The sequence below is a fragment of the Anomalospiza imberbis genome, chromosome 2 (genome assembly GCF_031753505.1).
Source record: "Anomalospiza imberbis isolate Cuckoo-Finch-1a 21T00152 chromosome 2, ASM3175350v1, whole genome shotgun sequence".
Lineage (NCBI taxonomy): Eukaryota > Metazoa > Chordata > Aves > Passeriformes > Viduidae > Anomalospiza > Anomalospiza imberbis.
In genome coordinates this window covers 101286953-101295168 of record NC_089682.1, presented here as the reverse complement: position 1 = coordinate 101295168, position 8216 = coordinate 101286953, and positions in this window count along the sequence as shown.

The window sequence follows — 8216 nt, the reverse complement described above, 5'->3', positions numbered from 1 at the left end:
TCAGCAGATTCCAAATATTCATAATTTTTTTAAAGTGCTACCAGTTTAGTCACTGTAAAGGATTTTTCATCTTCGGACATTTTAATAATTTTGTCTATATACCTCTTGCAACAGATTCATTTTTATGGATTAATTCTTTTAGATGAGTGTCATGGGTATAACTGCAGGCAGCAGCCATGTGCGTTTTGACATTTTTATAGAGATAGTATGAGCTGTTCTTTCATTTACCATGTCCTCATTTTCAGGGCATGGTTCCTACTCTTCTTCTCTTGGTTCTTCCTCTTCTCTTCTTAGTGACATACTAAATTGTTTCACTCAGGGGCAAGAAAACCAAAAGAAAACAAACCCTTTGCCTACCCAAACATCATAACACAATATTAGTAATATAAATGAAATCATTAAACAAAAAAGTATGGAGAAATGACATTATTTTCTAAACTTGAAGCCTATTAGGGAATTCTGTAGTCTTGATGCCTCTTCCTGTCATATGCAGCATGAAATTCATAAATGCATGAAATTTATAAAGTCAGAGTTTTTCCATTTTATCAGGCATAGAGTATATGTGGAACATTCTTATGGTGGTTAATTGTTAGATGTGCATCTTCATTTTAATGTACTTATATATATGTGGTTTTGAAAAAAAGCTGGCTGAGAGTAAAACAGGAGCCAAATGTTGGATGTTTTGACATAAGGACATATAAAAAATATTCCTCCAAAATGTACATTATTTTATGCATTAGCATCCTCTTTCTCAATCTTCCAAACTTAGTGTTCTATTTTGCGTGAAGGTGAATGTTTCACATCAAACAGTTTAAATATTTGGGGGGCTCATTCTGGAAAGAAGAGTTTGAGGAAGTAAAATCAGTTCAATGGCAATAATTTTCCTGTCAAATTATCAAACAATAATTAGTTATTCACATATTCCTATCTAATTATTCATATCGAGCTGCTCTCCTGCTGGAAGCAGGAATGCTTATCTTTAGTTGCTACTAAAACTGCTAGCCTAGTACAAAGTGTTCCTTATTTTACTTTAAAGCTGTATTGCCAACCTGATTTTCAAACACTGGGAGAGGTAAACAGATATTTCTTTTCCAGCTTCAATTTTGTACTATTGCCCATCAAAGACGGAAGCATAAAATAGAATAAGAATTAATGTATTTTCTTATTGTTGGTTTTATCTTCAAGGGTTAAAACACCAAACTGTTGTTTATGTATGTACTTCATCCTGCTCTTGAAAATTAATGATTCTTCAGTGAGACTATTCAAGTAAAGAAATAGTAAAGAAATATGGTGGATCACTTCTGGCATATGAAAACAAGAAGTGGTTGTGTTCAGCAAAATGAATAAAGGTCTCAGAATTATTAATTGTGCCACAGATGCTACTCCTTCAGAAAGAGAATAACAAAATTGTGCATTAGCAAGAAGCATAAGAGACTTTTTTGAGATACATTTCTGAATGCAAAAGGTTGTATATGAGAAAAAGCTCAGAAAGTGCTTGAAGAAAAATGGATTTAGGGTTACGGAGGACATTAGAGTAGCAATATGATTTTGGGGAGGCATGTAATACAAGATTAAGACAAATAATTTGCGTCAGAGAAACAAGCTATTAGGAGGAGAAAAAGTTATGTATAGAATACATAAATGAACTTTTGTGCAAGGAGGGGGTAGCAAGAAACCATTGTCTGAAACATCACTACCTCATCTCAGTTAAAGGATGATAAAAACATTGGAAATGGTTACCCAGGAAGGCTGGGTGGAATTTTCACCCTGGTGAAGTTCAAAATCAAGTCAGTGAAAACTGAACAACCCACTCTAAAGCCAGCCTGCTTTGAGGATGAGGTTAGACCAGATGACCTACAGGAGCTGTTTCTAACCTAAATTATTCTATTATACTGTGATTCAGCTTGTCACAGATTGTTCTGAAAAACTTGGCAGGATTAAAGTTTTAAGAAATTTAACATACTGTTCCCTGAAATAAAGGTTTTAGGAGTGTTTAAGTGCATAGTGTACACATGACACTTGAATAAGGATTTCAGTTTGGTAAGAAATTTTACATTTCCTATGCTCCTTCAACCCTGTTCAGAAAGAAAAAGCCAAACAAATGCTTATTTTAGTATCCCAAAAAGCAAAATTCAGAAAATAGCAGCAACAACAAGATTATTCATGAGATCAAAAAGTCTCACTCCGCAGAACTTTTTTCCACAATACTGTAATGTTGTATTAAAACGTAATCCTTAATTCCTTCTTTCAAAAAAAGTCTCTGAATACAATAATCTCATTGTATCAGACAATTCCTTTAAATTGCATTCCATGTTTAAGTGAGGGCTATCTTAGAGAAGCTTGCATCCTAATATGACTAAATGTCTTACTTGTTCAGTTGTCATCAGTCATGATAACTTTTCTTTTAGTTTGGCAATATGAGGTAAAATACTAAAATGTCTGTGCTAGAAAATCTGAAATTATGTGGTAGCCCTCTATGAATAGACAGCAGGGAATTTAGTATAAGACTTCTAAAATCATTATAATTTACTGTTATACCTACTTAAAAGTTTAAAAATATATGTGTATATATTTACACATAATGAAACAGAATGCCTTACAGTAGAAAATTGGTTGAAGAGCTGCCTGAGACCTAGGGAACTTCAAAGATTTAGGATACTTGCACTTCTGGAAATAAGAGCTGAAAATCTTGATTCACATTCTGTCTCATAGACATATCTAGAAATTCATAATTTAAGCTATTACAAGGCTTTTGTTTAACTTAAATGATAACTTGGAAATCACATTCACCATAGTAGATGTTATGCCTTTCACTGTAGTTGATTTTAGATAATTGCTATTTATTTCTCTTCATGAATTTTGGACATGTGCAACATATATTTATAAATTTGCCAAACTAAGTTGAAGTTATGTGCCTGGAAAACACTTTGGTGGACACAGGATTTTACAAAACTATACATTTATGGCTGCATGCAACTACTATTAGAAAACCAAAACAACAACAGCTTAACAATTTCACTTCTTGGCAATGATACTTAACATTGAATGATATGAGCTTCAGACAAAAAGTTGGTAAATTTAAAGTGAGAACCAGCAGATCTAGATATATGTAATGAATGCTTCAAATGATCATGAAAAGTGTCATTCAATACAGTACTAATATGCTGATTTTTTGTTGCCCTGCATTACTTAGAAGACTGATAATATAACAGTTTTTTCTCTGTGGTTGTAGCCTAAAAATACCAAAAAGTTAATTGCAAGAAAACATACTCTCTCCTTCATTACTGACTGCTTTTTGATGCAAAATTTCATAATATAAGCCATCAGAGGGTAATGGGGTGTCTCTTTTTGAAGAAGGAAATATGAAGTTTTGCTGCTTGCAAACTTACTTAAACAGCAAGGGAAAAAAAAAAAAAGCTTTGTAGGAAATTATTGTGATGAATAAATTGTGCATTATATGTTCCAATCAGGGTGGAAAAATATATTCTTAGGAAAAAAGCTCATTGATAGTCACAATGTGTTCTGAGTTATATATTGTGTAGAAATTGGTCTGTCTCCAGCTTGTTATTAAAAGAAAAAAAAGAGAGGAAGTAAGTAAAAAACATTTTTCAAGTGCTAGCAGCTGCAAAAAGTGTGTATTATCTTAAAGAATTTTAGGCTGAAGCAAAATTTCAGCCTTTCAGGGTGTTACGTTGTCAGTCTGCTTTATGTAATGATAATCCGAAATTATTAAAACCTGAAAGGGATGTGTGTCAACTTTTAGATATAAGACTTTTATTAATTTACCTTGAATCTTTCCAGATGAAAATAAAGAGCAGAATAGCATAAAAGAGATATTTACCCTTAGATAGTAGCTACCTGCTGTCGCTGAAGTCTCAGTGACTGAAATCAAAGGTTATTTTTTTGTATTTGGATAATTTTTGATGTTTACAGTATGTGAGGAGTAGATATTACCCTGTGTTTTATGTGTACTATCCCTGTCTATGGCTGCTTCATCTAGTGCTCAGCTATGATTCCAGATATAAGCTATAATGCTGGTCTAGGCAAGACCCACATCTTTTTCGGGATTAAGTAAAAATGCCCAGGTTCACCAAATTTGCTGTACTCAGTTTAGACAGTAGGAGGCAATTCCCCTGTTATTCCATTCAGCTTCTCTCTTCTGCGAGGCAAGATGCCTTACACTTACTGTTTAATAACCACAGTCCCTAAACAGATAAAATTATGTCTTTTAAGTTGACATTCTAACTTCTGTTAAATTTCTTGTTCATGGGCTATACTTGTGTCACCAGCAAGAACTTCATCATCTCTTAACACTCCATTTGAATCTTTTCAGAATATTAAAATTTTAAACTAAGCCTTTGATTCCATTGGTCCCTAAACTCTTACCCTAATGGAAATTACTCATGTTTTTGGACCTCATTATGAAAAAATCTGCTTATACACCTTGTGGTCTTTCCTCCTCAGTGGTTCATTGTGTGCAAAATCATTAGAAAGGTTCTTAGAATGAGTAGTAGTGTAGACAGACCATTTTTGCTTTTCTTTTCAGGTGGGTATGAAGACAATGTGAGTCTGGTAGGGCTGGGACATTCATAACAACCACAGTTCCCAGTTGCCTGTTTCTGTAGGAAGGATGAGGCATCGGAACTGTGGAAGAGTAGATAAGGCATCTGAGTTATGTCAGGTGACAAAAATTGTGCTTTAAAATATTTTTTTTCCAAAGTGAAGCTGTCTGTTAAAAAAATATGAGTGAAGATGATTGGTGAAGCATGTCACCAATAAATTCTAACAAGAGCGTACAAAAGCAGTTATCCACAAAACAAACTGAACTACTGATCAAAGCAGAGAACTGAGATGAGTGATAGTGATGACTTGAAAACTAGAAGGGAGGAGCTGAGGCAAATTTGCATCAGGCAGTGTAGCAATTATTTTGAATGTGGCAAGGATAAATTAGAAACATATTGCTGAGAAAGAAGCACATTGCTAAGGGAAAAGGCTGTGGTTGAGATCATCTCAATAGTGTTTCATGCAGACTGATATTTAAAGTCTGGGGAGGTACTTCAAGCCAAGTACTTCAAATACTGTGCAGTCAGTTTATTTTACCAGCAAAGGCAGATGCACTTTGATAGAAAGTTTAGAGCCTGGCAAATTTGCTTGAATGTGTCCTGCAGCTGTTGGAAATTTTAAAGGGATGAACAGGCTGTAGTCATCTAAAGGGCAGCTAATTTTGACCCAAAAGTGCAATGACAGCTTAATGTGCCAGCCATGTCAATGTAGGTTTTCTAGTAAAATAAACTATTTGCTTTGAATTTTTAAAATTTGAATGTATTCAAAATGAAGATAAACTCTGGTATCTTTTTGGTTCTAAGTGCTACCAAAAAAAAAATAAATCATCCCATGGGGACACCTTTATCTAATTAATATTTCAAATACATATGAAAAATAACTTAATTTTTGTTCAGGTATGCTCATAATTCCTCATAGCTGGTGTTTACTAAAAAGGTCAGACCAATTTTCTGAGTAAAAAGAGCCTGCAGCATCAGCAGGTAATGCAGAAAGCTCTGAGCCAAGACTCTACTAGGGCAGCAAATGGTACAGGAGAACATGCCAAGGAATATGAACTTCCTAACAAAGTGCAGCCATCTTTTAAGTGATTCTGAATGTGTTAGTGTTGGCATTTCGTATACATACTACTATCCAAACTTGCTATTACCCTTGTGCCTTTTGTTCAGATCAAATGCCCTGTTCTGAATGCAGTGAAGGTCTGCTGCACAAGCAATGACAGTCATTGTGACAAACACAGGAAGAATTTGTACAGGAGTTTTTAAAAAAGAATCTGTTAAAAGGGCAAGATGGTATTAACTAACTGTGTAAGGAAAGAAAAGGCAAAGGAAAGAACTAACAAAACTCAAATTAAGGACCAAGAAGGAATTCTATCAAATTTGGGGAAAGCTAATAATACATGAAAAATGCTCAAATGATAATCAATACAAGCTGCATGAAAAAAGAAACCAAAAACTCAGAATGACTAGAAGCACAATTTCAGACAGCTTTCACTAGGAAAATCTGGTAGCTACAAAAATAAAAGGAAAAACAGTCAGCAATTTTTTAGGACCTTACATCTGATTTGTATGCAAGGGGAACATAGGGGAAGAAGCAGAGATAAAAAAATCAGTGGTTCTGTCTTGCTGTTAAACTGACTTACGACCAAGCTTCATCTGGTGATATGCATTAGACATTGTTGCTCGGCACTCATACTGCCCATTTGACATTTAAGAAGAACTCAACTTTTCTGATTCTCATAGTTGCCAGTTTATCCTATCTTCCTGTTGGGTAGAGAATAGGAAAACAATTATAATGTGTGTCTTGAATCCTTATTCTGGTATGTGTCTAATTTGTGAATAATCTAACCTTGATTTTGACTATGTCCATATCTACACTCTTTTTTTTGTTTGTTTAATTTTAATCTTTCTATACATAGATGAGTTCATATTCTGTTGTTATTGTTTTATTAACTTTTTTCAGTAATGAATCCAACAATTCTCTTCTAAGTCATTGAAGTTTTTATACCATTGGTATTTTAAGAAGTTGATGTCCAGGAGTTGTCTTATTACAGAAAAGGAAAAACTGAGAGAAAAAAAAAGGGATTTTCAGTTTACCAGTGGGAATTTGAGGCACAAAAAAGCTGAAGAAAAATATTCAGAGAACTACTATATAAATTTATATGTGCATTAAATTTTTTAGAAAGTTCTCCATAGAGTTCTTTGATTAGATGGGAATGGTATGTCAAACTGATGAGGTCTCTCTTTCCTTTAACTCAGCCTGTTACATATCTTTTATTTAAGTTTTTGTTTTAGACAAAAAAAGTCTACCATTTCGTACCCAATAGAACATTATGGTGATATTCTGAAATATACTGAAATATTTAAAATTCATTAAGATTTTTAACTTAAAATTAGATATTTTATGATCATATTTATAAATTAACAGAAGTGAGAAGAAAAAAACCTTTCTTTAACAGTTAATTATATCAGAATAAAAATATTTCTTGGATTAGCCCCTTGATCACAAATTTATCCTCTCTTTTTCATAAACTCATTTCATCTTGATTCTGATCACTTTACATTTTAGTATTGCTGTAGATAGAGCTGAGTTTTCGAAACTGGCCTCTGAAAAATAAAAATTCTATTTTGTCAAGTTCTAATTCTCTACTTTTAGCAGTTTTCAGTTAAAAAGAATTGGTATTCATTATTTTTTCTGTTCTAACAACTCACAAATTGCTTCCTTGAAGCATGTTGATTATGCTTTCAATGATCAGGTTCTTGAAGTTCTTATACTGACCTTTCACAAGTGAATTAATCTTATTTTCAGGTACATCACTTTTTTTAAGATCAGAGAGGCTCCCAAGTTTTTAAAATGTCCTCTGAATCATATATGTATTTTTAACTGTTTGTTTCTTGGTGATATTTGTGGATCATTTTATTCTTTGACATAAAACTCAAGCATTTTGTTAAGATTTCAGTGGACCTTTCATAGGTTAGTAGGAAGAAAATAGAAAGAAGGATAAAACACACTAAAACAACTCCCAAACAAGAAAAAATTGGCAAAAGGGACAAAGGAAGCACCAAAAAAAAATTATTTATTGCAATAGATTCTCAAAATGGTCAAAGCATACAAAGCAGGAAGCCCCCCACAAGGAAAAGTTAAATAATACTTAAAAGAAAAAAAGAGTTGGAGGAGCTTACAATTGTATTTAGGTCCTCAGGAAGCATGAAGTATTATTGCTCCATTTTCTTTTTGGCAACGTAGCTTTCTAAATAATGTAAAAGACTCAGGGTAGCCCTAACTGTGAATTGCAAATGAGAGCTGAATTTCAACATACACATTACAAATATGACAAAATACAGTCTAGGCTTGATTTGTTAACCATACTGAAAAACAAATTTTCATTTTGAAACACATTACTGGGCTGTCACGGCTTTAGAAAACAAGACTGGTTAAAGGATGAGGAACTTGGGAAGCTGTCTTTGTGTAATGAAAAACCTGGTGAAACCATTTAAAAAGGGATTTCTGCCAGAAAGGTCAAAGTACACTAATAGAGGGACTAAAGTAGTTGTTTGGGAATACTTTTCAGAAACCTTGTCACCTCGTAGAACAAAGGATGAAATTCTGTATGCCTTTTTCTGAAAGATGTTACTTAAATATAATGTATATTGGCA